This window comes from Oncorhynchus tshawytscha, linkage group LG19 (genome assembly GCF_018296145.1).
Source record: "Oncorhynchus tshawytscha isolate Ot180627B linkage group LG19, Otsh_v2.0, whole genome shotgun sequence".
NCBI classification, from domain to species: Eukaryota; Metazoa; Chordata; class Actinopteri; order Salmoniformes; family Salmonidae; genus Oncorhynchus; species Oncorhynchus tshawytscha.
Window position 1 is genome coordinate 1,292,939 of NC_056447.1, and position 15,342 is coordinate 1,308,280.

A 15,342-nucleotide genomic window follows, 5' to 3' on the forward strand; every position below is an offset into this window, starting at 1 on the left:
ACACCGCTATATCCATTGAAAACAGAATGGATGCAAACACTGTATTTATCATTGATTTATGCAGAAATGTTAATAGTTGATGAGTAACATGTGATATGGTACACAGATAAAATGCATACCTTATTGATAATTGGTGCCTCACTGGAACCATAGCTCATGTCAACTAAAAATAATCTCTTTAGGAACTAGACCTAACAATGATGTTATGGAAAGCAATTCAGCTATATTTCCAACATTATCATTATGAAAATTGGATTAAAAAATATATATAGAGTATTTAAAACAAATTTAAATTTAGAGTATTTAAAACAAAAATATCTAAAATCTCAGTGCCATGTCAAGTGTTACCATTTTTTTTTTATAAGAAAATAACTATCGAGTCCTTTAAAATTTTGAAATGCAAGGATGTTAAAAAGCTGCTCCACGATAACACAGATGAGCTGAAAATGATCCACTGATTCAAGATTAAAATAGTTTTTAGATATTTTTTATGCAATCGACCTTTCATATTGTGTAGGTACTTGAGCATTAATGACTCACTATTCAATCAATTTAATCACACAGCCACACGAGACCTTCATGTGGATCACTCCCCTTTCATTTTTCTATAAAATACAAAAAATGAAAACCACATACAGTTGAAGTCGGAAATTTACATACGCTTAGGTTGGAATCATTAAAACTCATTTTCCAACCACTCAACAAAATTACCATAAAAAAAGCCAGACTACGGTTTGCAACTGTGCATGGGGACAAAGATCTTACTTTTTGGAGAAATGTCCTCTGGTCTGATGAAACAAAAATAGAACTGTTTGGCCATAATGACCATCGTTATGTTTGGACAAAAAAGGGGAGGCTTGCAAGCCAAAGAACACGATCCCAACCGTGAAGCACGGGGGTGGCAGCATCATGTTGTGGGGGTGCTTTGCTGCAGAAGGGACTGCTGCACTTCACAAAATAGAAAATTATGTGGATATATATATATTTATTTTTTTACCTTTATTTAACTAGGCAAGTCAGTTAAGAACAACTTCTTATTTTCAATGAAGGAACAGTGAGTTAACTGCATGTTCAGGGGCAACAGATTTGTACCTTGTCAACAGATTTGTACCTTGTCAGATCGAGGATTTGAACTTGCAACCTTCCGGTTACTAGTCCAACACTCTAACCACTAGGCTACCCTACCGCCCCTATATTGAAGCAACATCAAGATATCAGTCAGGAAGTTAAAGCTTGGTCGCAAATGGGTCTTCCAAATGGACAACGACCCAAAGCATACTTCCAAAGTTGTGGCAAAATGGCTTAAGGACAACAAAGTCAAGGTATTGGAGTGGCCATCGCATTCAATCTTATCGAAAATGTGTGGGCAGAACTGAAACAGGGTGAGCGAGCAAGGAGGCCTACAAACCTGACTCAGTTACACCAGCTCTGTCAGGAGGAATGGGCCAAAATTTACCCAACTTATTGTGGGAAGCTTGTGGAAGGCTACCCGAAACGTTTGACCCAAGTTAAACAATTTAAATGCAATGCTACCAAATACTAATTGAGTGTATGTAAACTTCTGACCCACTGGGAATGTGATGAAAGAAATCAAATCTGAAAGAAATCATTCTCTCTACTATTATTCTGACAGTTCACATTCTGAAAATAAAGTGGTGATCCTAACTGACCTAAAACAGGGAATTTTTACTAGGACTAAATGTCAGGAATTGTGAAAAATGTAGTTTAAATGTCTTTGGCAAAGGTGTTTGTAAACTTCTGACTTCAACTGTACTCTATGCCACATTATAATATCTGAGCAGTTTTAAAATACAAATATACACTGAGTGTACAAAACTTTAAGGACGGCTGCTCTTTCCATGACAGACTGACCAGGTGAATCAAGATGTAAGCTATGATCCCTTACTGATGTCACTTATTAAATCCACTTCAGTGTAGATAAAGGGGAGGAGATACTATAGGTTCAAAAATTAAGCCTTGAGACATGGATTGTGTCTGTGTGCCATTCAGAGGGAGAATAGGCAAGACAAAAGATTGCAGTGTCTTTGAACGTGGGATGGTAGTAGGTGCCAGGCGCACTGGTTGGTTTGTGTCAAGAACTGCAACGTTGCTGGTTTTTTTTGCCTCAACAGTTCCCTGTGTGTATCAAGAATGGTCCACCACTCAAAGGACATCCAGTCAATTTGGCACAACTGCGGGAAGCATATGTGTAAAATATGTACAAATCTTTGGAACTGCAGCAGCTGATCAATAACAGGAATATGCTATGGTCAAGGAAAGACTAGACCCTTTGGGTGAGTTTCTGATACACATCGTCTTAGCAGGTCTGCGAAGATTATAGGATTGTTACATGTTATAAACGACACTCAGCAAGTTTTGTGGTTCTCCATGTCAAGAATTGTACAGCCTTATTTAAAGAAGTTGCTTGGAAACTGTTCACCTGCAATGTAACTGTTCTATTTGCCACATGTTGAAACAATAAATTGGTTGAGGTAAGGCAAGGCTGTGAGGAAATGCCTTTGAAACAAGCAGAAAGTCAGGGTGCATCTCTCACTAGCCTGAGGCTTCCTCTCCTTGTCTCCTGTCCTCCTACAATTTCTACCATATTGCATTCACCACCCTGCCTTTTCAGATGAGCACAGATGAAGGCATGGAGATGAACAGAGGAAGTAACTTGGGACTATGGAGATGGTTTCTCTGGGCCTTGGTAGACAGCCAATGATTGGCTGTATTTCCCATCTGTCTTGGCGTTGAATCTACAAATATTTCTCAATTGTTTAAACTAGCTTTTTTTCTTCATCTGCACTCTTCTGAAATAATTGAACTGAATATAATTGTATGTTTTCATGTGTGGGGTCTTTTTTGGATCAGTGTAGATGAAGGAGAGAACACCAGGAAAGGAAATCAATATACACTATTTGAGACACAGCTGATGATTCATGAGTTACTACTCTTGGATGGTGCTTTTGAAGTGAATTGTAAGCCCTCCTCCTGCAGTCTCTTCTGAGCAACTCCATAGATGTCCTTGGTCATTGGCACCACCAGTCCCTTCATACGGATTTCTTCTGCAGATTGAAAGTCAGTTTTCACTTCACTTTTACAGACACATTAAGGTTGTACATTCGTCTTTAGCAAAATTAGTGGTTCCCTGATGGCTTTACCAAAATGGCTGATTACCTCACGAAACCATACTTAACATCTCAGACATGACAAGTGCAATGAGGACTCAATTGTACCCTACTGACCATCCAGCACCATGCGAGCAGCGATGGCAGCAGGGTTGCCCACGGTCTTGGCCATGGCAGAGTAGCCGTTGGGGTCTCTGTAGACCACCAGGCTGATGTGCTTGGTCTCAAGCTCGCCTGTGGAGTGGTGCAGGCCCACGTCATTCCTCATGATGATCATGTCCCACTCGCCTTTATCCACAGGAGAGGACACGGATGGACCGTCTTTACTGCTATTTTCTGTATAAAGAAAGTAAGAGAAGGAGGAATATAAAGATTATAGAGAAAGATATACATATTGGTGTTTGTGGAAGTAAAAAAGTAGAGGGAGTACTAATCCAAGTTTATAATTTTAAAAGGCCAATTGATCGTTAGAAAACCCTTTTGAAATTATGTTACTACAGCTGAAAACTGTTGTCCTGATTAAAGAAGCTATAAAACTGGCCTTCTTTAGACTAGTTTAGTATCTGGAGTATCAGCATTTGTGGGTTTGATTACAGGCTCAAAATGGCCAGAAACAAAGAACTTTCTTCTGAAACACATCAGTCTAGTCTTGTTCTGAGAAGTGAAGGCTATTCCATGCGAGAAATTGCCAAGAAACTGAAGATCTCGTACAACGCTGTGTACTACTTCCTTCACAGAACCGCGCAAACTGGCGCTAACCAGAATAGAAAGAGGAGTGGGAGGCCCTGGTGCACAACTGAGCAAGAGGACAAGTACATTAGAGTGTCTAGTTTGTGAAATAGAAGCCTCACAAGTCTTCAACTGGCGGCTATATTAAATAGTACCCGCAAAACACCAGTCTCAACGTCAACAGTGAAGAGGCGACTCCAGTTCATGCTTTTCCAGACAGTTCATCAGAGCTTGATGTATGTGCCACAACATCCATACAGCTAGCCACTAACTGGCTAATGTTAGCTAGTCAGCTAGCTTGCTAAATCGCGATTTTCGTAAATGAACTTTATGATAAAGAAATATGCATAATCGTTTGTCTCTACATTAACTAACATATTCCTGTCAACTGTACATGTTTTGCATGATTCGTTATGACGGTATAATCACTTACATTTGCTTCCATCCACGTAGTTTTGTCAGCCATCTTTGCTGAAGAAAGTCTAACAGTCACTAGCGCGTGCTGCAGCCTCCCCCAGGTCCCAGTGCCCGTCACCAGGATGTTTAAGATATGATGCAACTGTTGACGAAAATATATATATATTGATTTATTTAGGTGGGGCGCACACCGGTGTGGAAGCACTGGCATAGAGATGTAAAGAGATCGCAACCATCTATCTGTCTCATTGGCGCTGATCATGCACTCACAGATGCCATAATGGGACAGATGATCTCCTTCGTAGTGACTGAGAACTTTAACCTCTGCATTTAGCAAAGATATGAGTACAACATTTTGAACGGTATCTGGTCAGGACTTGAGCCTCTCACCACTCCATCTTGAAGTCGTCTTGGCCGATGATGTCGTAGACCGCTCCCTCAAATGCACCGTTAGAGATAGACAGGGACAAGCCCATCTGTATACTCAGCAGCTCTTTCTGTTGCACAGGGATTTTTTGTTGTTTTTGTTCAGTCTTGTCAGTCAAATCTCCATTGTAGCTCTAGTGTAGAAGTGATTCCGCGTTTGCTAGGTGTATCCTGGTACTTTAATAACCATTTATGAAAAGCACATTCTAAATTAAGTTCTAAGTAAATTATAGGACAAGTATTGTTTTTTAAACCAGATCTAAATGCTTTATGTAAATTAACTGAATCCCCAACGTTATATTCCATTTAGTTGGAATTCTTCTCCGTGTGCGAGCATGAACAGACTTTAATCACCACAATGGGAATGAGAAAGCACACGGAGAAGTAACGCTCCAGTCCAACAAAATGGAATATACCGTTGAGGATAACGTTTGGAAGGACAATTTATTGTGTACAACATCTAAAGACCTTCATCACTATACTGAGAGCATTGCTGTTTCTCAAAGGACGTATTTGGGCGTTTTTGGAGACTTTGTTAATGTTTTATCTGTGCCTGCAACTGCAGAACGAGCCTGAGGAAGTCTATCGCTGGTGAGGTAAGCTTCTCAAAACCAAGTGAAATTGCTAAAAATAAAAATTAAAAAAAGGTACAAAAATAGAGATTTGGTTCCAAAAAAGTGAACTTGTCTTTTAAAGCTGTTATAAGTATCATTATATTTACCCAGGAGACAGCAGCTCTAGCAGGGGTCAGTGTTGATCAGACCCAGCTACACAAAGCCACTCATGGACTTGGAGAAACCCTGTTGGACAGAAATACAACATTTATCCAAAGCGACACAAAACTATCGAGATTGACAGTAACGCCATACTCACCACCCTGGTGTTGGAAGTACCTTGAAGCGGAGTGGTCCTCTGATGAGTGTGTGGGCCGGCTCGATGCCGTATTGCTCGGCCGTATTGCTCTTGCGGTTGGGGAAACCCTCCAGGTGGAAGCCAGGCATGAAGTCCATGGGAGACGTAGACTCCATCAGAGTTCCTTCCGCTAGGATGCTCGCCACCTGGGGGACATAGAAGAGGATGAGGTTACTCCTAGACACTGATCCTGGATCAGTTTCTCAATTCTGGCCCTAATGGTTAAGTTTAGGATTTGGGGAGGATCTGCTCATCCTAGATGGCTACTGTGCCTTGTTGTCCTTGAGGAAGATGGCAGGGCTGATGGTAATTGAGGAGGACTCCATAAAGGACTCCAGCTGAATTTGTAGTGCAGAGGATTGTCTGAGCACTCTAGTGCAGGGAGTCCACCACAGAATGAGCTGTATGACTCAATCTAAACACACACACACACGTAAATGGATTTACAAACACAATTTGCACGTACACATCTATCAAATGTTTTGTGCGTGGACTAGTCAAATACGTTGTCAACATGCTGGCCATTTTTTTTGTCCATTTTCCTGTGTGATAGTACGGTCCGTTCATCTTCACGTCAAGATGGGGGAAAAATGAACAAATCAAAGACGCATGGTGTTTCAAACTGTTGGGCCCGCAATCAATATGGCTGCCAATGAAACTGACAAGATGCCACTCATCCCTTCGACATACGCTCAATCAATCATTATGTGCACAGCACATACACAGACACACACATGCACACAATCCCGTATGTGTACAGATTCCACACTCACCAAAACACTTTCTTTCAAAAGCACAAATCACTTATACTAGATTCTTTCACAATCTCCCTCACGTTTCACTCACAGTGCAGCCGTCCGCCTTGGCTTGGTCGATGCACTCCATAGCCAGCATGTGATGCCAGGGTCCAGGCCCATTCACTATGGTGATGCCAGCTTCCTCAGCACTGAAAGGAAACACACAGACAAACACACTCAGCCACACCAGCCCCACGTAGAGACAATATATTCACTTGACTAGTAGCTTATCCTGCCTAATGCCATCTCAAGCAATTAGATCAAGTGTCTTGGTGCCTGCCTGTAGCTTACATCTAGTCAATTGTGTATCAACTAGCCCATGATTAGCATTAAAAGGTCCAATGCAGCCATTTTTATCTCAATATCAAATCATTTCTGGGTAAAAATGATTGGGTTATAATCAAGTGAAAAGTGGCCATCACTGGCAAGCAGTGGCATCTACAGTACGGTAAGCTTGAACAGACAAACATAACCCGAGCTTTTGTTTTGTGCTTGTATTGCTACATTCCACACAACCCTCTCCCTCAAGCAAACTAAACCTCAAAAACCAAAACATGCTAATGGCTCAACTGCACCTTACCCCAGCACCTCGTCTTACCATCTCCCAAATGTAGGGAAAGAGGCGGTCACCGAAATATTCAGTGGCTTCAATGGGGAGCTGGGCAGGAAGGTTATCAATAGAACACGAGGATACCTGTGCCCTCCACGCTGGAAAGACAAAAAGGCACCATCAAAGAAAAGCAGACAACTTCCAGGAGTTATGTGTTGCATATGTGTCTTTGTACCTGTCGTGGTCTATGTGCTGGTCCGCATCATACATCCAGAAAGGCTTATCGATGGTGGTGCACTCAGTCATGAACTCAATAGCGCCCACAATGTTAGCAGATATGTCACAAATCGCAAGGAGCCTGAGACATTTTGAGAAAGGGAGACCGAGAGAGAGAGAGAACATCATTATAACACTGTATAATACCACAACGAGTGTAATGTTTACTGTTCATTTTTCTTGTTTATTTCACTTTTGTATATTATCTATTTCACTTGCTTTGGCAATGTTAACATATGTTTCCCATGCCAATAAAGCCCCTTGAATTGAATTGAGATAGAGAGTGGAAAGAGAAAGACAGGAAGCAATAAGGGAATATAAGAAAAGAAGGAAAGTCCATATCACAGTGTTTATCAGCCAGTCGGGTCACGGTGACTGCACTCCACGCTCTTTGAGTGTTAACATTATTAAAGATAAGCCTTGACATTTTGACCACAATCACCTATGGCAGGCTTCTGACTGCGATAGTACCAGTTCTTAGCGCAAATCCAATTGCTCAGCTGATTACTTAAGAATTGAGTCTCACGCAAAAACAAATACACAAACTAACAGAAGTTTTGTCTGATGCAGAAGGGAGGAGGGGGGGGTGATTAGAGCTTACTTGTGGGGAAGCTCTGGCCATCTCTCGGTAGAAGTGACGGAGGGCTTGACATGCCTCAGGAGCCTCTGGGCACCCCGCCGCCTCAGGAGCCGTGGCATCTGGGGGTCCCAGTAGATCAAATCAAATCAAACTGTATCTGTCACATGCGCTGAATACAAGTGTAGACCTTACCGTGAAATGCTTAGTTACAAGTCCTTAACCAACAGTGCAGTTCAAGAAGAGTTAAAATATTTACCAAATAAACTCAAGTAAAAAATTATGAAAAGTAAACACATTAAAACAACAATAACAGATGTTAGATGCCGTTGATTAAGCAAGTGATGGCGCAACCATAAAGCGCAACCTGAGGCCGGAGGACAAAGACCAGGATGCGTCAAAAACGGACAAGTTGTTGAATTAGTGATGCAATTGCTTCCACTACTTCTTCCACTGATATCACTTTTGCTGCTGCTGTTACCCCTGTCATTATCACTACTGTTACCCCTGTACCACTTAAATCAATTCTACTACCACTAACAACTAGTCTTTGGCATATCTGCAGAACGTACTGACAAGACATCCATAAACCCAGTTCCAAAATCAACAACTACATAAGCATTTTTGACTTCTCAGCTTGTACAGGGTGGTCACCCACTGACAGACTGTAAGCCACTCTTGCCTGTGTAACATGCTGGCTCCACATGACTCTCCCCTTCCCCCACGAGGGCTTAATCAGGGGCAGGTGAGCCAATAAGTTCAGGCTTCAGCAGTAGAGAAGGGTGGCTGGGCCAATGGGGTCACAACTCTTAGCTGTGCAGCAGGAACAGGTAACCTGGCAGGGGGAGCAGCAGGAACAGGTAACCTGGCAGGGGGAGCAGCAGGAACAGGTAACCGGTCAGGTGGAGCAGCAGGAACAGGTGAACTGTCAGGGGGAGCAGCAGGAACAGGTAACAGGAACAGATGACCTGGGGGGGAGCAGCAGCAGGGAACAGATGACCTGGCAGGGGGCAGCAGGAACAGGTGAACTGTCAGGGGAACAGGTGAACTGGGGGAGCAGGGAACAGGTAACCGGTCAGGTGGAGCAGCAGGAACAGGTGAACTGTCAGGGGAGCAGCAGGAACAGGTAACCTGGCAGGGGGAGCAGCAGGAACAGATGACCTGGCAGGGGGACTGAACTGTCAGGGGGAGCAAGAGGAACAGGTGAACTGTCAGGGGGAGCAGCAGGAACAGGTGACCTGGCAGGGGGAGCAGCAGGAACAGGTAAACTGGCAGAGGAAAAAGGCAGACTCACGCTGGTTCTGAAGTGTGATGTGTACATTTCCGGGTGATACTCCATGGGGTCGTAAACACCATCGCTTTTCTTAATCAAGTGGTGGTGATGACTCTGGTCATGTCTGAAATCCGAGATGGAAAATGTAATGTTCACCATGTGACACTGCTCACAGAACACATACATCTGAAGTCAGAAGTTTACATACACCTTAGCCAAATACATTTAAACTCAGTTTATCACAATTCCTGACATTTAATCCTAGTAAAAATTCCCTGTTTTAGGTAAAAGCTCAAATTCCCAGTTAGGATCACCACTTTATTTTAAGAATGTGAAATGTCAGAATAACAAGAGAATGATGTATTTCAGCTTTTATTTCTTACATCACATTCCCAGTGGGTCAGAAGTTTACATACACGCAATTAGTAGTTGGTAGCATTGCCTTTAAATTGTTTACCTTGGGTCAAACATTTTTCAAGAAGACTTCCACAAGCTTCCCACAATAAGTTGGGTGAATTTTGGCCCATTCCTCCTGACAGAGCTGGTGTAACTGAGTCAGGTTTGTAGGCCTCCTTGCTCGCACATGCTTTTTCAGTTCTGCCCACAAATGTTCAATAGGATTGAGGTCAGGGCTTTGTGATGGCCACTACAATACCTTGACTTTGTTGTCCTTAAGCCATTTTGCCACAACTTTGGAAGTATGCTTGGGGTCGTTGTCCATTTGGAAGACCCGTTGGTGACCAAGCTTTAACTTCCTGACTGATATCTTGAGATGTTGCTTCAATATATCCATATAATTTGCCTACCTCATGATGCCATCTATTTTGTGAAGTGAACCAGTCCCTCCTGCAGCAAAGCACCCCCACAACATGAAGCTGCCACTCCCGTGCTTCACGGTTGGGATGGTGTTCTTCGGCTTGCAAGCTTCTCCCTTTTTCGTCCAAACATAACAATGGTCATTAGGACCAAACAGTTCTATATTTGTTTCATCAGACCAGAGGACATTTCTCCAAAAACTATGATCTTTGTCCCCATGTGCAGTTGCAAACCGTAGTCTGTCTTTTTATAGCGGTTTTGGAGCAGTGGCTTCTTCCTTGCAGAGCGGCCAATCACGTTATGTTGATTTAGGACTCGTTTTACTGTGGATATAGATACTTTTGTACCTGTTTCCTCCAGCATCTTCACAAGGTCCTTTGCTGTTGTTCTGGGATTGATTTGCACTTTTCGCACCAAAGTACGTTCATCTCTAGGAAACAGAATGAGTCTCCTTCCTGAGCGGTATGACGGCTGCGTGGTCCCATGGTGTTTATACTTGCATACTATTGTTTGTATAGATGAATGTGGTACCTTCAGGCATTTGGAAATAGCTCCCAAGGATGAACCAGACTTGTGGAGGTCTACAACTTTTTTTATGAGGTCTTGGCTGATTTCTTTTGATTTTCCCATGATGTCAAGCAAAGAGTCACTGAGTTTGAAGGTAGGCCTTGAAATATGTCCACAGGTACACCTCCAGAAGCTTCTAAAGCCATGACATAATTTTCTGGAATTTTCCAAGTTGTTTAAAGGCACAGTCAATTTAGTGTATGTAAACTTCTGACCCACTGGAATTGTGATACAGTGAGTTAAGTGAAATAATCTGTCTGTAAACAATTGTTGTGAAAATGACTTGTCATGCACAAAGTATATGTCCTAACCGACTTGCCAAAACTATAGTTTCTCAAGCAGCTGAAAGAGGCAGCCAGTGGATCTGGATCAAACGGAAAGACCCTTGCTGGGCTATAACTTAATGACCCCCCACCCCCACCTGAGAACCCAATTCAGATCCCTCCAACATGAGGAGGGCATATGAGGTATGCGGTCAGCTGTAGGGCTGGCTCAGGGAAGAGGACGCCCCTGCCTTGCATAGTCCCGTGGGACATCTTAATTGGGCATGGGACACAAGCTAAGGCTTGATCACCCTTTAGCAGGCCACCTTTGATGAGGGTGTTTAGTGATTAAAGGCCGAATCACCCACTGATTCGAAAGGAACACTACTGAGGATGTGTCCCAAAATTGACATCTTAACCCAGTCTAAGAAATAAACCTCCCATGCCACTCTATACGTCATCTTATGTGAGTGCATTCCATCTATTGGCACAATGGACAGTTTTTAACATCTCGTCCCGTGTTTTATGATTCTTTGTTAACAAGAAATTTGTGGTTGAAAAATGAGTTTTAATGACTCCAACCTAAGTGTATGTAAACTTCCGACTTCAACTGTACATTCATATGTTAATATACAGAACAAAAATAAACGCAACAAGCAACAACTTCAAAGATGTTTCTGTGTTACAGTTCAATTGAAATAATTTAATTAGGCCATAATCTATGGATTTCACATGACTAGGCAGGGGCGCAGCCATGGGTGGGCCTGGTAGGGCATAGGCCCACCCAATTGGGAGCCAGGCCGACCCACTGGGGTGCTAGGCCCAGCCAATCAGAATTAGCTTTTTTCCCACAAAAGGGATTTATTACAGACAGAAATACTCCTCAGAGAGAATTAATATTTGTGTGTATGGAACATTTCTGGGATTGTTAATTTCAGCACATGAAACCAGCACTTTACATGTTGCATTTCTATTTTTGTTCAGTGTACATATCCTTTCATGTACAGTGCCTTTGGAAAGTATTCAGACCTCTCCAGATTTTGTTACGTTACCATCTTATTCTAAAATATATTACACTTACAAAAAAATTATCAGCAATCTATACACAATACCCCAAAATGACAAAGCGAAAACAGGTTTAGAAACATTTGCAAATGCATAAAAAAATAAAACAGAAATACCTTATTTACATAAATATGCTATAAAACTCAAAATTGAGCTCAGGTTCATCCTGTTTCCATTGATCATTCTTGAGATCTTTCTACAACTTCATTGGAGTTCACCTGTGGCAAATTCAATTGATTCAACATGATTTGGAAAGGCACACACCTGTCTATATAAAGATTCCACAGTTGACAGTGCATGTCAGAGCAAGATTCAAGCCATGAGGTTGAAGTAATTGTCCGAAGAGCTCCAAGACAGGATTGTGTCGAGGCACAAAACTGGGGAAGGGTACCAAAAAATGTCTGCGGCATTGAAGGTCGCCAAGAACGCGTTGGCCTCCATTCTGAAATGGAAGAAGTTTTGAACTGACAAACGGGGGAGAAGGGCCTTGGTCAGGGAGGTGACCAAGAACCCGATGGTCACTCTGCCAGAGCTCCAGAGTTTCTCTGTGCAGATGGGAGAATTTTCCAGAAAGACAACGATCTCTGCAGCACTCCACCATTTAGGCCTTTATGGTAGAGTGGCCAGACGGAAGACACTACTCTGTAAAAGGTACATGACAGCCTGCTTGAAGTTTGCCAAAAGGCACCTAATGATGCTCAGACCATGAGAAACAAGATTCTCTAGTCTGATGAAACAAGATTGAACTCTTTTGCCTGGATGCCAAGCGTCACATCTGGAGGAAACCTGGAGAAAACCTGGCACCATCCCTACAGTGAAGCATAGTGGTGGTAGCATCATGCTGTGGGAGGTTTTTCAGCTACAGGGACTGGGAGGCATGATTGAGGGAAAGATAAATGGAGAAAAGTACAGAGAGATGAAAACCTGCTCCAGAGCACTTAACGCAGGAATGGCTTCAGGATAAGTCTCTGAATGTCCTTGAGTGGCCCAGCCAGAGGCCGGACTTGAACCCGATCGAACATTGCTGGAGAGACCTGAAAATAGCTGTGCAGCGACGCTCCCCATCCAACCTGACAGAGCTTAAGAGGATCTGCAGAGAAGAATAGGAGAAACACCCCAAGTACAGGTGAGCCAAGCATGTAGCGTCATACCCAAGAAGACGAGGCTGTTATCCCTACCAAAGGTGCTTTAACAAAGTACTGAGTTAAGGGTCTGAAAACGTATGTAAATGTGATATTTCATTTATTTTATTTTTTTATGAATTAGCAAGAATTTCAAAAAAATCAGTTTTTGCTTTGTCATTATGGGGTAATGTGTGTAGATGAGGTATGAAGAACAATTTAATCAATTTTAGAACAAGGCTTTAATTAACCTAACAAAGTGTGGAAAAAGTCAAGGAGTTTGAATACTTTCCTGAGGCCCTGTATATTATATGCCTTCAGAAAGTATTCACACCCTTTGACCTGTTCCACATTTTGTTTAGCCCTCCTTCATTTAAAATGTATTAAATTGAGATTGTGTCCTTGGCCTACACACAATGCCCCATAATGTCAGAGGAATTATGTTTTAAAATTAATAAAAAATGAAACCCTGCACATACAATTATCTGTAAGGTCCCTCAGCCGAGCAGTGAATTTCAAACACAGATTCAACCACAACGACCAGGGAGGTTTTCCAATGCCTCGCAAAGAAGGGAACCCATTGGTAGATTAGAAAAATAAAAAAGCAGACATATAATATCCCTTTGAGCATGGTGAAGTTATTTATTACACTTTGGATGGTGTATCAATATACCCAGTCTCTACAAAGATACTATCACGTTTCAGGTAAGACCCAGATGCAGACAACGTCAAAATAACAACAGTTTATTAATCGAACAGGGGCAGGCAAAAGGCTGGAGACAAAGGGCTGTGAGACACGGGTTTAACTCTGGACACATGGAAGGTAGGATGTCTCCGTGGCATTGAGGCGATGGGAGAAGAAGGAGCAGGGATGTAGCTTGAGGTCCAGGGCAGAATGCTGGGACAGGACAGCCCCCACTCTGACATCCGAAGCATCGGCCTCCACCACGAACTGACGGGACGTGTCTGGATGAACCAAGATGGGAACTGTGGTGAAGCAATGTTTGAGGTCCCGGAAGGCAAGGTCAGGAGCATGGGACTACGTGAACGGAACCTTGGGCGAGGTGAGTGCTGACAGGGGAGAAACCAGGGTGCTGTAACCCCGGAAAAAGCGGCGATAGAAGTTGGCGAACCCCAGGAAACATTGCAGCTGCACCCTGGAAGTAGGCTGGAGCCAATCCACCACCACTCACCTTCCCGGGATCCATTTGTACACTCCGTGCAGTGATGATGTACCCCAGAAAAGGGATGGTGGAGCTATGTAACTCTGGTAAAATCTGTGCCGGCTCCACGCACCAGGTCTCCAGTACACCTGCCCAGCCCTGTACGTCCTGTGCCAGCTCCTCGCACTTGCCCTGAAGTATGTGTCACCTGTCCGATACCATGTGTGCCAGCTCTACGCACCAGGTCTCCAGTGCGCCTCCACAGCCCAGCACGTCCTGTGCTAGCTCCCCGCACTCACCGTGCGAAGTGTCATCGTTCCGGTACTATTTGTGCCGGCTATATGCACCAGGTCTCCATTGCGCCTCCACAGCCCAGTACGTCCTGTGCCAGCTCCACGCACTCGCCGTGCGGAGTATGTCATCTGTCCGGAAACAATTTGTGCCGGCTCTACGCACCAGACCTCCAGTACGCCTCCACAGCCGAGTACGTCCTGTGCCAGCTCCACACACCAGGCCTCCAGCGACGGTCTGCAGTCCAGAGCCTCCAGCGACGGTCTGCAGTCCAGGCCCGGTGTCCAGCCCAGCTCCATGGCCGGAGCCTTCCTTTGCGCCGGTGCCCAGTCCAGGCAGGGTGTCCAGTCCCACTCCAGGGCAGGAGCCTTTCTCTGCGCCGATGTCCAGTCCAGGCACGGTGTCCAGTCCCGCTCCAAGACCGGAGCCTTCTTCTGCGCCGGTGCCCAGACCAGGCACGGCGTCCAGTCCCGCTCCAAGGCCAGAGGCTTTCTCTGCATCGGTACCCAGTCCGGGCACAGCGTCCATTCCAGCTCCAAGGCCGAAGCCTTCCTCTGCACCGATGTCCGGGCCAGGTCCGGTGTCCAGTCCCGCTTCATGGCAGGAGCCTTCCTCTATACCGATGTCCAGTCTAGACCCGGTGTCCAGTCCCGCTCCATGGCAGGAGCCTTCCTCTGCACCAAGGTCCAGTCCAGGCACAGTGTTCAGCCCGGGTCCAAGGCTGGATCCGCGGGATGAGTGGTTCTTCATCCCGCACCAGAGCCGCCACCGATGCTAGATGCCCACCCTGACCCTCCCTATAGAGTCAGGGGGGGTCTATTTTGGATAGGTCGGGGTGTGACTAGGGTGGGTAATCTAGGTTGTTTATTTCTATGTTGGCCGGGTATGGTTCCCAATCAGAGGCAGCTGTTTATCGTTGTCTCTGATTGGGGATTATATTTAGGCAGCCATTTCCCCACTGTTTTTTGTGG

At 44.2% G+C, this 15,342-nt stretch overlaps 1 pseudogene; it reads right to left on the reverse strand.

Annotated features, from left to right (window-relative positions):
- Window positions 1–2,073: 2,073 nt before the first annotated feature.
- Window positions 2,074–14,970, reverse strand: LOC112219178 (annotated as a pseudogene).
- Window positions 14,971–15,342: the final 372 nt, after the last annotated feature.